The sequence below is a fragment of the Pristiophorus japonicus genome, chromosome 19 (genome assembly GCF_044704955.1).
Source record: "Pristiophorus japonicus isolate sPriJap1 chromosome 19, sPriJap1.hap1, whole genome shotgun sequence".
Lineage (NCBI taxonomy): Eukaryota > Metazoa > Chordata > Chondrichthyes > Pristiophoridae > Pristiophorus > Pristiophorus japonicus.
Window position 1 is genome coordinate 78,939,715 of NC_091995.1, and position 16,712 is coordinate 78,956,426.

At 44.5% G+C, this 16,712-nt stretch overlaps 3 non-coding genes across 3 annotated transcripts; all 3 read left to right on the forward strand.

The window, feature by feature from the left end:
- Positions 1-1,191: 1,191 nt before the first annotated feature.
- On the forward strand, positions 1,192-1,278 carry trnastop-uca (transfer RNA opal suppressor (anticodon UCA)). Its single transcript has one exon. It is a non-coding gene; the product is annotated as a tRNA-Sec (tRNA).
- Positions 1,279-6,599: 5,321 nt separating this feature from the next.
- Positions 6,600-6,686, forward strand: trnastop-uca (transfer RNA opal suppressor (anticodon UCA)). The gene has a single exon. It is a non-coding gene; the product is annotated as a tRNA-Sec (tRNA).
- A 5,322-nt stretch (positions 6,687-12,008) lies between these two features.
- Positions 12,009-12,095, forward strand: trnastop-uca (transfer RNA opal suppressor (anticodon UCA)). The gene has a single exon. It is a non-coding gene; the product is annotated as a tRNA-Sec (tRNA).
- Positions 12,096-16,712: the final 4,617 nt, after the last annotated feature.

Below are 16,712 nucleotides of genomic sequence, written 5' to 3' on the forward strand. Positions count from 1 at the left end.
AAAATCAAAGAGCAAGTTACTATTCAAATGGAGATAGATTGCAAAGTGCTGCAGTACAATGGGACCTGGGGGACTTCTGCATGAAACACAAAAGAATAGCATGCAGGTACAGCAAGTGATCAGGAAGGGCAAAGGAATCTTGGCCTTTATTGCAAAGGGGATGGAGTATAAAAGCAGGGAAGTCTTGTTACAGCTGTACAGGGTATTGGTGAGGCCACACCTGGTATACTGCGTGCAGTTTTGGTTTCCATATTTACGAAAGGATATACTTGCTGTGGAGGCAGTTCGGAGAAGGTTCACTAGGTTGATCCCGGGGATGAGGGATTTGACGTATGAAGAAAGCTTGAGTAGGTTGGGCCCCTATTCATTGGAATTCAGAAGAATGAGACGTGATCTGAAAGAAATGTATAAGATTAGGAGGGGGCTTGACAAGGTGGATGCAGAGAGGATGTTTCCACTGATGGGGAGACTAGAACTAGAGGGCACGATCTTAGAATAAGGGACCGCCCATTTAAAACTGAGATGAGGAGAAATTTCTTCTCTCAGAGGATTGTAAATCTGTGGAATTCGCTGCCTCAGAGAGCTGTGGAAGCTGGGACATGAAATAAATTTAAGACAGAAATAGACAGTTTCTTAAACGATAAGGGACTTAAGAAGTTATGGGGAGCGGGCGGGGAAGTGGAGCTGAGTCCATGATCAGATCAGCCATGATCTTATTGAATGGCGGAGCAGACTCGAGGGGCCTTATGGCCTACTCCTGCTTCTATTTCTTCTGCTCTTATGTTCTTATCAATCTACAGAATCGTCGGTTTGGTGGCATGGGATCATGCAACAGTTTCGGTCCTAACCTCAGGGTGCAATTATCAGCAGATTGCAGGAAGCTCAGTCTGAGTGAGGATTTCTGTATCCCGGAGGATGCTGGGCTCTTCAAGGGCTGCATCCTGAAGCATTCAATGAAAGGCTGAAGAAGGTTAATAATATGCAAATAATCTGCATAGTCAATCTTGTCAGGCTTTGATTAAAAATAATGGTGTTATTTTTGCCATGTTATCAATGTATGGATACGGTGTGATGTAAATCTGAATCTAAAATTGGGAAGTAGTTGAGCGACACTGATAATCTACTCACCCTGAATAGAATGTGTTACATCTTTCTGTGTTTTATATAAGCCTGTTTCGCTGTTAGTTTATTGTCTGGATGAGTCTCAGTGGTCTGGGATGCAGGCTTCAAACCTGTAGCTGTCTAGCGACAGAGTGGTTCAATTCCACCTTTCAGACGCAGTGTGAGTGATGATTAATGGATCTGTAGGTCGTTGTTTTTAAATAGTTGGAGTATCCACTTGCCTCGATAAAGTGAAGTCATTTCTCTTGGTGTAATAATCCATAACATGCGGGCATAATCTTAAAATTTGACCCAGGCTATATAGGAGTGACATCAGGAAGTGATTTATCAAACACAATGGTTTGTGGAAATCTGGATTTCACACCCCTCCACCTGCCAAATGGCTGTGAATGTTGGGCTAGTTGGAGCTTTGAAGACTGATATCGATAGATTTCGGTAAAGTTACAAAGGGATATGGAATAAAGGTGGGTTAATGGAGTTGAGGTACAGATCAGCCATGATCGAATGGAATGGCAGTACAGGCTCGATGGGCTGAATGGCCCACTGCTGTTACTAATTGTGGCTGCAGAAATAAGTCACAACAGTTATAATACCTGTTTCCATCTCCTATTTCCACATCCGTAACATTGCCCGCCTCCGTCTCTGCCTCAGCTCTTCTGCTGCTGAAACCCTCATCCATGCCTTTGTTACCTCTAGACTTACAATTCCTGGCTGGCCTCCCACATTCTACAATATGTCAACATGAGGTCATCCAAAACTTGGCAGCCCGTACCCTTATTCGCACCAAGTCCCACTCACCCATCAGCCCTGTGCTCACTGACCTTCATTGGCTCCCGGTTAAACAACACCTCGATTTCAAAATGTTCATCCTTGTTTATAAATCCCTCCATGGCCTCGCCTGTTGCTATCTCTGTCGTCTCTCTCAAGCTCACAACCCCACGAGATGACTGCGCTCCTCAAATTCTTCCCTCGTGAGCATCCTTGATTACAATCGCTCAACCATTGGTGGCCGTGCCTTCTGTTGCCGAGGCCCAAAATTCTGTAATTACCTCCTCAAAACTCTACGCCTGTCTACCTCTCTTACCTTCTTCAAGACGCACTTTAAAAACTACCTCCTTACCTAAGTTTTTGGTCATCTGCCGTAATTTCTTCTTATGTGGCTTGGTATCAAATTCACCTGCTTTGTCATCTAACCCTGCTGTGAAGTGACATCGGACGTTTTACTACATTAACGGCGCTAATTAAATAAAAGATTTTTGGTTGCTTCACTTACAGTGTGAACATCTACAGTTCAGTTACCAGTGTTTGCAATGATCTGCAAGAGGTTTATGTGGGTAATGGGGGATGTGGGCAGTCTGCCTGTGGTGCAGTCAGATCTCGCTGGTATCCCTGTCTGGCCTGTTCTATCATTCTAAATGAGTGAGGACACGGAATGTGACTGGCCTTTAAAGCCCATTATAAATTTACATCCTGTCCACACTGTGTGCGACTGAGTCGGTCACCGATACAATCACTGAGGAGACGTTCAGCGTTCAGTTGAAGGCTCTGCACGTTCTGGGATGGAATAGCGTGCACTGCTCTTGCCAAAGTTCTGAAACATGATTTGATGAAAGGCTCCCTCTCACTCTCAGCCAGAGGGACATAATTTTTTCTGCAACAGCAGAATATGACATGGAAAGATACAACAGCACCTCCAATAACAAGTACGAGGGGCTCGTGGACTTCTTTGTCACTGAGATTGAGACCATCCGTTCAGCTGCCCCTGCTGTATCCCCCCTTCCCTTGCCCACCAAGCAGTAATTCCTCTCAGGCTCTGCGCTAAACCTGAACCTGCTTCATTCTCTAGCTTCCCGCGTATCTTCCCTCAGGCTCTCTCTGAGTTCATCTTATCCATGCAGCCCACATCCTGCTCCCCTGACCTCATTTTGGCTGAACTGTGGACCACCCAACTTCCCTTCCTGGACACCATGCTAGCTGACATTGTATCCTCTCCTCAGGTACCGTCCCCCTCCCTTTCAAAACCAACACCATCAACACCTCCTCAAATAAACAACTCTCGGACCTTCTGTCCTTGCAAGCTACTCCCCCATCGCCCCCTTCCTCCAACATTCGTCTTGACGCACACCCAGTGGAATGTTTATCCAAGATTCATGTTTTAAGGACTGCATTCAATGACATTCACCCGTGAGCAGGAGGTGAGATTTCACAACTGCAACACAGTCAGTGTCTCACCCACATATCAGACAGAGGCGCAATAGTACGGAAGGACATTAGCTTGGATGATATGGAATCTGTATGGTTGGAGCTGCGGAATACCAAAGAATACCATAGGAGTTGTGTACAGACTACCAAACAGTCGTGGTGAGGTTGCGGACAGCATCAAACAAGAAATTAGGGATGCGTGCAATAAAGGTACAGCAGTTATCATGGGTGACTTTAATCTACATATAGATTGGGCTAACCAAACTGTTAGCAATACAGTGGAGGAGGATTTCCTGGCGTCAATAAGGGATGGTTTTCTCGACCAATATGTTGAGGAACCAACTAGAGGGCTCGCCATCCTAGATTGAGTGATGTGCAATGGGAAAGGACTAATCAGCAATCTTGTTGTGCGAGGCCGCTTGGGGAAGCGTGACCATAATATGGTAGAATTCTTTATTAAGATGAAGAGTGACAAAGTTAATTCAGAGACTAGGGTCCTGAACTTAAGGAAAGATAACTTCAATGGTATGAGACGGGAATTGGCTAGAATAGACTGGCGAATAATACTTAAAGGGTTGACATTGGATAGGCAATGGCAGACATTTAAAGATCACATGGATGAACTTCAACAATTGTACATCCCTGTCTAGAGTAAAAATAAAACGGGAAAGGCGGCTCAACCGTGGCTAACATGGGAAATTAAGGATAGTGTTAAATCCAAGGAAGAGGCATTTAAATTGGCCAGAAAAAGCAGCAAACCTGAGGACTGGGAGAAATTTAGAATTCAATGGAGGAGGACAAAGGGTTTAATTAGGAGGGGGGAAATAGAGTATGAGAGCAAGGTTGCAGGGATCATAAATATGACTGCATAAGCTTCTATAGATATGTGAAGAGAAAAAGATGAGTGAAGACAAACGTAGATCCCTTGCAGTCAGAATCAGGTGAATTTATAATGGGGAACAAAGAAATGGCAGACCAATTGAACAAATACTTTGGTTCTGTCTTCACGAAGGAAGGCACAAATAACCTTCCGGAAATACTAGCGGACTGAGGGTCTAGTGAGGCAGAGGAACTGAAGGAAATCCTTATTCGGCAGGAAATTATGTTTGGGAAATTGATGGGATTGAAGGCTGATAAATCTCCGGGTCCTGATAGTCTGCATCCCAGAGTACTTAAGGAAGTTGCCCTGGAAATAGTGGATGCATTGGTGATCATTTTCCAGCATTCTATAGATTCTGGATCAGTTCCTATGGACTGGAGGGTAGCTAATGTAAAACCACTTTTTAAAAAAGCAAGGAGAAAAAAATCGGGTAATTATAGACCAGTTAGCCTGACATCAGTAGTGGGGAAAATGTTGGAATCAATTAGTAAAGATAAAATAGCAGCGCATTTGGAAAGCAGTGACAGGATCAGTCTAAGTCAGCATGCATTTATGAAAGGGAAATCATGCTTGACAAATCTTCTAGAATTTTTTGAGGATGTACCTAGTAGAGTGGACAAGGGCGAACCAGTGGATGTGGTGTATTTGGACTTTCAAAAGGCTTTTAACAAAGTCCCACACAAGAGATTAGTGTGCAAAATTAAAGCCCATGGTATTGGGGGTCATGTACTGACATGGATAGAGAACTGGTTGGCAGTCAGGAAGCAGAGAGTTGGGAAAAACGGGTCCTTTTCAGAATGGCAGGCAGTGACTAGTGGGGTGCCGCAGGGCTCAATGCTGGGACCCCAGCTATTTTCAATAAATATTAATGATTTAGATGAAGGAATTGAGTGTAATATCTCCAAGTTTGCAGATGACACCAATTTAGGTGGTGGTGTGAGCTGTGAGGAGGACGGTAAAAGGCTGCAGAGTGACTTGGACAGGTTAGGTGAGTGGGCAAATGCATGGCAGATGCGGTATAATGTGGATAAATGTGAGATTATCCACTTTGGTGGCAAGAACACGAAGGCAGAATATTATCTGAATGGCGTCAGATTTGGAAAAGGCGAGGTGCAACGAGACCTGGGTGTCATGGTACATCAGTCATTGAAAGTTGGCATGCAGGTACAGTAGGCGGTGAAGCAGGCAAATGGTATGTTGGCTTTCATAGCTAGGGGATTTTAGTATAATAGCAGGGAAGTCTTACTGCAGTTGTACAGGGCCTTGGTGAAGCCTCAACTGGAATATTGTGTTCAGTTTTGGTCTCCTAATCTGAGGAAGGACATTCTAGCTATTGAGGGGAGTGCAGCGAAGGTTCTCCAGACTAATTCCCAGGATGGCAGGACTGACATATGAGGAGAGACTTGAGCGACTGGGCCTCTATGCACTGGAGTTTAGAAGGATGAAAGGGGATCTCTTAGAAACATATAAAATTCCTATGGGACTGGACTCGTTAAATGCAAGACGAATGATAACGAAGTTGGGGAAGTCCAGAACCAGGGAACCCATTCTAAGGATAAGGGGTAAGCCATTTAGGACTGAGATTAGGAGAAACTTCTTCACTCAGAGAGTTGTTAACCTGTGGAATTCTCTAGCACAGAGAGTTGTTGATGCCAGTTCATTGGATATATTCAAGAGGGAGTTAAATATTGTCCTTACGGCTAAAGGGATCAAGGGGTATGGAGAGAAAGCATGAAAGGGGTACCGAGGTGAATGTTCAGCCATGATCTTATTGAATGGTGGTCCAGGCTCGAAGGGCCGAATGGCCTACTCCTGCATCTATTTGCTATGTTTCTATGAAGGTCGCCATCGCAGCCTGTTACAGGCATTTACACTTGGCACACAACATGGCCTCATAGTCCAACCAAAGGTTCAGGGGTAACCTATGACCCAACCTAGTAGACATAGAATGACACATCATTTTACAGCTCAGAAAAAGGCCATTCGGCCCAATCGGTCTGTAGAATCGTCGGCTTGGCGGCATGGGATCATGCGACAGTTTCGGTCCTAACCTCAGGGTCCAATTATCAGCAGATTCCAGGAAGCTCAGTCTGAGTGAGAATTTCTGTATGCTGGAGGATGCTGGGCTCTTCAAGGCCGGTGTCCTAAAGCAATCAATGAAAGGCCGAAGATCGTTAATAATATGCAAACTAATCTGCATAGTCAATTGTGTCAGGCTTTGATTAAAAATAATGGTGTTATTTTTGCCATGTTGTCAATGTATGGATACGGTGTGATGTAAATCTGAATCTAAAACTGGGAAGTAGTTGAGCGACACTGATAATCTACTCACCCTGAATAGAATGTGTTACATCTTTCTGTGTTTTATATAAGCCTGTTTCGCTGTTAGTTTATTGTCTGGATGAGTCTCAGTGGTCTGGGATGCAGGCTTCAAACCTGTAGCTATCTAACGACAGAGTGGTTCAATTCCACCTTTCAGACGCAGTGTGAGTGATGATTAATGGATCTGTAGGTAGTTGTTTTTAAATAGTTGGAGTATCCACTCGCCTCGATAAAGTGAAGTCATTTCTATTGGTGTAATAATCCATAACATGCGGGCATGATCTTAAAATTTGACCCAGGCTATATAGGAGTGACATCAGGAAGTGATTTATCAAACACAATGGTTTGTGGAAATCTGGATTTCACACCCCTCCACCTGCCAAATGGCTGTGAATGTTGGGCCAGTTGGAGCTTTGAAGACTGATATCGATAGATTTCGGTAAAGTTACAAAGGGATATGGAATAAAGGTGGGTTAATGGAGTTGAGGTACAGATCAGCCATGATCGAATGGAATGGCAGTACAGGCTCGATGGGCTGAATGGCCCACTGCTGTTACTAATTGTGGCTGCAGAAATAAGTCACAACAGTTATAATACCTGTTTCCATCTCCTATTTCCACCTCCGTAACAGTGCCCGCCTCCGTCTCTGCCTCAGCTCTTCTGCTGCTGAAACCCTCATCCATGCCTTTGTTACCTCTAGACTTACAACTCCTGGCTGGCCTCCCACATTCTACAATATGTCAACTTGAGGTCATCCAAAACTTGGCAGCCCGTACCCTTATTCGCACCAAGTCCCACTCACCCATCAGCCCTGTGCTCACTGACCTTCATTGGCTCCCGGTTAAACAACACCTCGATTTCAAAATGTTCATCCTTGTTTATAAATCCCTCCATGGCCTCTCCTGTTGCTATCTCTGTCGTCTCTCTCAAGCTCACAACCCCACGAGATGACTGCGCTCCTCAAATTCTTCCCTCGTGAGCATCCTTGATTACAATCGCTCAACCATTGGTGGCCGTGCCTTCTGTTGCCGAGGCCCAAAATTCTGTAATTGCCTCCTCAAAACTCTACGCCTCTCTACCTCTCTTACCTTCTTCAAGACGCACTTTAAAAACTACCTCCTTACCCAAGTTTTTGGTCATCTGCCGTAATTTCTTCTTATGTGGCTTGGTATCAAATTCACCTGTTTTGTCATCTAACCCTGCTGTGAAGTGACATGGGACGTTTTACTACATTAACGGCGCTAATTAAATAAAAGATTTTTGGTTGCTTCACTTACAGTGTGAACATCTACAGTTCAGTTACCAGTGTTTGCAATGATCTGCAAGAGGTTTATGTGGGTAATGGGGGATGTGGGCAGTCTGCCTGTGGTGCAGTCAGATCTCGCTGGTATCCCTGTCTGGCCTGTTCTATCATTCTAAATGAGTGAGGACCACGGAATGTGACTGGCCTTTAAAGCCCATTATAAATTTACATCCTGTCCACACTGTGTGCGACTGAGTCTGTCACCGATACAATCACTGAGGAGACGTTCATCGTTCAGTTGAAGGCTCTGCATGTTCTGGGCTGGAATAGCGCGCACTGCTCTTGCCAAAGTTCTGAAACATGATTTGATGAAAGGCTCCCTCTCACTCTCAGCCAGAGGGACATAATTTTTTCTGCAACAGCAGAATATGACATGGAAAGATACAACAGCACCTCCAATAACAAGTACGAGGGGCTCGTGGACTTCTTTGCCACTGAGATTGAGACCATCCGTTCAGTTGCCCCTGCTGTATCCCCCCTTCCCTTGCCCACCAAGCAGTAATTCCTCTCAGGCTATGCGCTCCCACCCTGAACCTGCTTCATTCTCTAGCTTCACGCGTATCTTCCCTCAGGCTCTCTCTGAGTTCATCTTCTCCATGCAGCCCACATCCTGCTCCCCTGACCTCATTCCCGCTAAACTGCGGACCACCCAACTTCCCTTCCTGGACACCATGCTAGCTGACATTGTACCCTCTCCTCAGGTACCGTCCCCCTCCCTTTCAAAACCAACACCATCATCACCTCCTCAAATAAACAACTCTCGGCCCTTCTGTCCTTGCAAGCTACTCCCCCATCTCCCCCTTCCTCCAACATTCGTCTTGACGCACACCCAGTGGAATGTTTATCCAAGATTCATGTTTTAAGGACTGCATTCAATGACATTCACCCGTGAGCAGGAGGTGAGATTTCACAACTGCAACACAGTCAGTGTCTCACCCACATATCAGACAGAGGTGCAATAGTATGGAAGGACATTAACTTGGATGATATGGAATCTGTATGGTTGGAGCTGCGGAATAACAAAGAATACCATAGGAGTTGTGTACAGCCCACCAAACAGTCGTGGTGAGGTTGCGGACTGCATCAAACAAGAAATTAGGGATGCGTGCAATAAAGGTACATCCGTTATCATGGGTGACTTTAATGTACATATAGATTGGGCTAACCAAACTGTTAGCAATACAGTGGAGGAGGATTTCCTGGCGTCAATAAAGGATGGTTTTCTCGACCAATATGTTGAGGAACCAACTAGAGGGCTCGCCATCCTAGACTAGGTGATGTGTATGGGAAAGGACTAATCAGCAATCTTGTTGTGCGAGGCCGCTTGGGGAAGCGTGACCATAATATGGTAGAATTCTTTATTAAGATGAAGAGTGACAAAGTTAATTCAGAGACTAGGGTCCTGAACTTAAGGAAAGATAACTTCAATGGTATGAGATGGGAATTGGCTAGAATAGACTGGCGAATAATACTTAAAGGGTTGACATTGGATAGGCAATGGCAGACATTTAAAGATCACATGGATGAACTTCAACAATTGTACATCCCTGTCTAGAGTAAAAATAAAACGGGAAAGGCGGCTCAACCGTGGCTAACATGGGAAATTAAGGATAGTGTTAAATCCAAGGAAGAGGCATTTAAATTGGCCAGAAAAAGCAGCAAACCTGAGGACTGGGAGAAATTTAGAATTCAATGGAGGAGGACAAAGGGTTTAATTAGGAGGGGGGAAATAGAGTATGAGAGGAAGGTTGCAGGGATCATAAATATGACTGCATAAGCTTCTATAGATATGTGAAGAGAAAAAGATGAGTGAAGACAAACGTAGATCCCTTGCAGTCAGAATCAGGTGAATTTATAATGGGGAACAAAGAAATGGCAGACCAATTGAACAAATACTTTGGTTCTGTCTTCACGAAGGAAGGCACAAATAACCTTCCGGAAATACTAGCGGACTGAGGGTCTAGTGAGGCAGAGGAACTGAAGGAAATCCTTATTAGGCAGGAAATTATGTTAGGGAAATTGATGGGATTGAAGGCCGATAAATCTCCGGGTCCTGATAGTCTGCATCCCAGAGTACTTAAGGAAGTTGCCCTGGAAATAGTGGATGCATTGGTGATCATTTACCAGCATTCTATAGATTCTGGATCAGTTCCTATGGACTGGAGGGTAGCTAATGTAAAACCACTTTTTAAAAAAGCAAGGAGAAAAAAATCGGGTAATTATAGACCAGTTAGCCTGACATCAGTAGTGGGGAAAATGTTGGAATCAATTAGTAAAGATAAAATAGCAGCGCATTTGGAAAGCAGTGACAGGATCAGTCTAAGTCAGCATGCATTTATGAAAGGGAAATCATGCTTGACAAATCTTCTAGAATTTTTTGAGGATGTACCTAGTAGAGTGGACACGGGCGAACCAGTGGATGTGGTGTATTTGGACTTTCAAAAGGCTTTTAACAAAGTCCCACACAAGAGATTAGTGTGCAAAATTAAAGCCCATGGTATTGGGGGTCATGTACTGACATGGATAGAGAACTGGTTGGCAGTCAGGAAGCAGAGAGTTGGGAAAAACGGGTCCTTTTCAGAATGGCAGGCAGTGACTAGTGGGGTGCCGCAGGGCTCAATGCTGGGACCCCAGCTATTTTCAATAAATATTAATGATTTAGATGAAGGAATTGAGTGTAATACCTCCAAGTTTGCAGATGACACCAATTTAGGTGGTGGTGTGAGCTGTGAGGAGGACGGTAAAAGGCTGCAGAGTGACTTGGACAGGTTAGGTGAGTGGGCAAATGCATGGCAGATGCAGTATAATGTGGATAAATGTGAGATTATCCACTTTGGTGGCAAAAACACGAAGGCAGAATATTATCTGAATGGCGTCAGATTTGGAAAAGGCGAGGTGCAACGAGACCTGTGTGTCATGGTACATCAGTCATTGAAAGTTGGCATGCAGGTACAGTAGGCGGTGAAGCAGGCAAATGGTATGTTGGCTTTCATAGCTAGGGGATTTTAGTATAATAGCAGGGAAGTCTTACTGCAGTTGTACAGGGCCTTGGTGAAGCCTCAACTGGAATATTGTGTTCAGTTTTGGTCTCCTAATCTGAGGAAGGACATTCTAGCTATTGAGGGAAGTGCAGCGAAGGATCTCCAGACTAATTCCCTGGATGGCAGGACTGACAAATGAGGAGAGACTTGAGCGACTGGGCCTCTATGCACTGGAGTTTAGAAGGATGAAAGGGGATCTCTTAGAAACATATAAAATTCCTATGGGACTGGACTCGTTCAATGCAAGACGAATGATAACGAAGTTGGGGAAGTCCAGAACCAGGGAACCCATTCTAAGGATAAGGGGTAAGCCATTTAGGACTGAGATTAGGAGAAACTTCTTCACTCAGAGAGTTGTTAACTTGTGGAATTCTCTAGCACAGAGAGTTGTTGATGCCAGTTCATTGGATATATTCAAGAGGGAGTTAGATATGGTCCTTACGGCTAAAGGGATCAAGGGGTATGGAGAGAAAGCATGAAAGGGGTACCGAGGTGAATGTTCAGCCATGATCTTATTGAATGGTGGTCCAGGCTCGAAGAGCCGAATGGCCTACTCCTGCATCTATTTGCTATGTTTCTATGAAGGTCGCCATCGCAGCCTGTTACAGGCATTTACACTTGGCACACAACATGGCCTCATAGTCCAACCAAAGGTTCAGGGGTAACCTATGACCCAACCTAGTAGACATAGAATGACACATCATTTTACAGCTCAGAAACAGGCCATTCGGCCCAATCGGTCTGTAGAATCGTCGGCTTGGCGGCATGGGTCATGCGACAGTTTCGGTCCTAACCTCAGGGTCCAATTATCAGCAGATTCCAGGAAGCTCAGTCTGAGTGAGGATTTCTGTATCCTGGAGGATGCTGGGCTCTTCAAGGCCGGTGTCCTAAAACAATCAATGAAAGGCCGAAGATCGTTAATATTATGCAAACTAATCTGCATAGTCAATCGTGTCAGGCTTTGATAAAAAATAATGGTGTTATTTTTGCCATGTTGTCAATGTATGGATACGGTGTGATGTTAATCTGAATCTAAAACTGGGAAGTAGTTGAGCGACACTGATAATCTACTCACCCTGAATAGAATGTGTTACATCTTTCTGTGTTTTATATAAGCCTGTTTCGCTGTTAGTTTATTGTCTGGATGAGTCTCAGTGGTCTGGGATGCAGGTTTCAAACTTGTAGCTGTCTAGCGACAGAGTGGTTCAATTCCACCTTTCAGACGCAGTGTGAGTGATGATTAATGGATCTGTAGGTTGTTGTTTTTAAATAGTTGGAGTATCCACTCGCCTCGATAAAGTGAAGTCATTTCTATTGGTGTAATAATCCATAACATGCGGGCATGATCTTAAATTTGACCCAGGCTATATATAGGAGTGACATCAGGAAGTGATTTATCAAACACAATGGTTTGTGGAAATCTGGATTTCACACCCCTCCACCTGCCAAATGGCTGTGAATGTTGGGCTAGTTGGAGCTTTGAAGACTGATATCGATAGATTTCGGTAAAGTTACAAAGGGATATAGAATAAAGGTGTGTTAATGGAGTTGAGGTACAGATCAGCCATGATCGAATGGAATGGCAGTACAGGCTCGATGGGCTGAATGGCCCACTGCTGTTACTAATTGTGGCTGCAGAAATAAGTCACAACAGTTATAATACCTGTTTCCATCTCATATTTCCACCTTCGTAACATTGCCCGCCTCCGTCTCTGCCTCAGCTCTTCTGCTGCTGAAGCCCTCATCCATGCCTTTGTTACCTCTAGACTTACAACTCCTGGCTGGCCTCCCACATTCTACAATATGTCAACTTGAGGTCATCCAAAACTTGGCAGCCCGTACCCTTATTCGCACCAAGTCCCACTCACCCATCAGCCCTGTGCTCACTGACCTTCATTGGCTCCCGGTTAAACAACACCTCGATTTCAAAATGTTCATCCTTGTTTATAAATCCCTCCATGGCCTCGCCTGTTGCTATCTCTGTCGTCTCTCTCAAGCTCACAATCCCACGAGATGTCTGCGCTCCTCAAATTCTTCCCTCTTGAGCATCCTTGATTACAATCGCTCAACCATTGGCGGCCGTGTCTTCTGTTGCCGAGGCCCAAAATTCTGTAATTGCCTCCTCAAAACTCTACGCCTCTCTACCTCTCTTACCTTCTTCAAGACGCACTTTAAAATAAAAACTACCTCCTTTACCAAGTATTTGGTCATCTGCCGTAATTTCTTCTTATGTGGCTTGGTATTAAATTCACATGTTTTGTCCTCCAACCCTGCTGTGAAGTGACATGGAACGTTTTACTACGTTAACGGCGCTATTTAAATAAAAGATTTTTGGTTGCTTCACTTACAGTGTGAACATCTACAGTTCAGTTACCAGTGTTTGCAATGATCTGCAAGTGGTTTATGTGGGTAATGGGGGATGTGGGCAATCTGCCTGTGGTACAGTCAGATCTCCCTGGTATCCCTGTCTGGCCTGTTCTACCATTCTGAAAGAGTGAGGACCACGGAATGTGACTGGCCTTTAAAGCCCATTATAAATTAACATCCTGCCCGCACTGTGTACGACTGAGTCGGTCACGGATACAATCACTGAGGAGACGTTCAGCCTTCAGTTGAAGGCTCTGCATGTTCTGGGATGGAATATCACGCATTGCTCTGATCAAAGTTCTGAAACATGATTTGATGAAAGGCTCCCTCTCACTCTAAGAGGGATAGACATTTTCTGCAACAGCAGAATATGACATGGAAAGATACAACAGCACCTCCCATAACAAGTACAAGGGGCTCGTGGACTTCTTTGTCACTAAGATTGAGACCATCCGTTCAGCTGCCCCTGCTGTATCCCCCTTTCTCTTGCCCACCAAGCAGTAATTCCTCTCAGGCTCTGCGCTAACCCTGAACCTGCTTCATTCTCTAGCTTCCCGCGTATCTTCCCTCAGACTCGCTCTGAGTTCATCTTCTCCATGCAGCCCTCCCGGAAGGACATTAGCTTGGATGATATGGAATCTGTATGGTTGGAGCTGCGGAATACCAAAGAATACCATAGGAGTTGTGTACAGCCCACCAAACAGTCGTGGTGAGGTTGCGGACAGCATCAAACAAGAAATTAGGGATGCGTGCAATAAAGGTACAGCAGTTATCATGGGTGACTTTAATCTACATATAGATTGGGCTAACCAAACTGTTAGCAATACAGTGGAGGAGGATTTCCTGGCGTCAATAAGGGATGGTTTTCTAGACCAATATGTTGAGGAACCAACTCGAGGGCTCGCCATCCTAGACTGGGTGATGTGTAATGGGAAAGGACTAATCAGCAATCTTGTTGTGCGAGGCCGCTTGGGGAAGAGTGACCATAATATGGTAGAATTATTAATTAAGATGAAGAGTGACAAAGTTAATTCAGAGACTCGGGTCCTGAACTTAAGGAAAGGTAACTTCAATGGTATGAGACGGGAATTGGCTAGAAAAGACTCGCGAATAATACTTAAAGGGTTGATGGTGGATAGGCAATGGCAGACATTTAAAGATCACATGGATGAACTTCAACAATTGTACATCCCTGTCTAGAGTAAAAATAAAACGGGGAAGGTGATTCAACCGTGGCTAACATGGTAAATTAAAGATAGTGTTAAATCTAAGGAAGAGGCATTTAAACTTGGCCAGAAAAAGCAGCAAACCTGAGGACTGGGAGAAATTTAGAATTCAATGGAGGAGGACAAAGGGTTTAATTAGGAGGGGTAAAATAGAGTACGGGAGGAAGGTTGCAGGGATCATAAATATGACTGCATAAGCTTCTATAGAAATGTGAAGAGAAAAATATCAGTGAAGACAAACGTAGATCCCTTGCACTCATAATCAGGTGAATTTATAATGGGGAACAAAGAAATGGCAGACCAATTGAACAAATACTTTGGTTCTGTCTTCACGAAGGAAGGCACAAATAACCTTCCGGAAATACTAGCGGACTGAGGGTCGAGTGAGACAGAGGAACTGAAGGAAATCCTTATTAGGCAGGAAATTGTGTAGGGAAATTGATGTGATTGAAGGCCGATAAATCTCCGGGTCCTGATAGTCTGCATCTCAGAGTACTTAAGGAAGTGGCCCTGGAAATAGTGGATGCATTGGTGATCATTTTCCAGCATTCTATAGATTCTGGATCAGTTCCTATGGACTGGAGGGTAGCTAATGTAAAACCACTTTTTAAAAAAGCAAGGAGAGAAAAATTGGGTAATTATAGACCAGTTAGCCTGACATCAGTAGTGGGGAAAATGTTGGAATCAATTAGTAAAGATAAAATAGCAGCGCATTTGGAAAGCAGTGAAAGGATCAGTCCAAGTCAGCATGGATTTATGAAAGGGAAATCATGCTTGACAAATCTTCTAGAATTTTTTGAGGATGTAACTAGTAGAGTGGACAAGGGCGAACCAGTGGATGTGGTGTATTTGGACTTTCAAAAGGCTTTTAACTAGGTCCCACACAAAAGATTAGTGTGCAAAATTAAAGCCCATGGTATTGGGGGTAATGTACTGACATGGATAGAGAACTGGTTGGCAGACAGGAAGCAGAGAGTTGGGAAAAACGGGTCCTTTTCAGAATGGCAGGCAGTGACTAGTGGGGTGCCGCACGGCTCAGTGCTGGGACCCCAGCTATTTTCAATAAATATTAATGATTTAGATGAAGGAATTGAGTGTAATATCTCCAAGTTTGCAGATGACACTAATTTAGGTGGTGGTGTGAGCTGTGAGGAGGACACTAAAAGGCTGCAGAGTGACTTGGACAGGTTAGGTGAGTGGGCAATGCATGGCAGATGCAGTATAATGTGGATAAATGTGAGGTCATCCACTTTGATGGTAAAAACAAGAAGGCAGAATATTATCTGAATGGCGGAAAATTCGGAAAAGGGGAGGTGCAACGAGACCTGGGTGTCATGGTACATCAGTCATTGAAAGTTGGCATGCAGGCACAGTGTTGAAGAAGGCAAATGGAATGTTGGCCTTCATAGCTATGGGATTTGAGTGTAGGAGCAGGGAGGTCTTACTGCAGTTGTACAGGACCTTGGTGAGGCCACACCTGGAATATTGTGTTCAGATTTGGTCTCCTAATCTGAGGAAGGACATTCCTGCTATTGAGTGAGCGCAGCGAAGGTTCTCCAGACTAATTCCCGGGATGTCAGGATTGACATATGAGGTGGTACTGGATCGACTGGGCCTGTATTCACTGGAGTTTAGAAGGATGAGAGGGGATCTCATAGAAACATATAAAATCCTGACGGGACTGGACACCGATGTTGGGAAGTCCAGAACCAGGGAACACAGTCTAAGGATAAGGGGTAAGCCATTTAGGACTGAGCTGAGGAGAAACTTCTTCACTCAGAGAGTTGTTAACCTGTGGAATTTTCTTCCGCAGTGAGTTGTTGATGCCAGTTCATTGGATATATTCAAGAGGGAATTAGATATGACTCTTACGGCTAAAGGGATCAAGGGGTATGGAGAGAAAGCATGAAAGGGGTACTGAGGTGAATGATCAGCCATGATCTTATTGAATGGTGGTGCAGGTTCGAAGGGCTGAATGGCCTAATCCTGCACCTATTTTCTATGTTTCTGTAGTGTCCTTACACCTTACTATAGAATCACATCAGGCATGTATTCTGACGGGGTTAGACAGGTTAGATGCAGGAAGAATGTTCCCAATGTTGGGGAAGTCCAGAACCAGAGGTCACAGTCTAAGGATAAGGGGTAAGCCATTTAGGACCGAGATGCGGAGGAACTTCTTCACCCAGAGAGTGGTGAACCTGTGGAATTCTCTACCACAGAAAGTTGTTGAGGCCAATTCACTAAATATA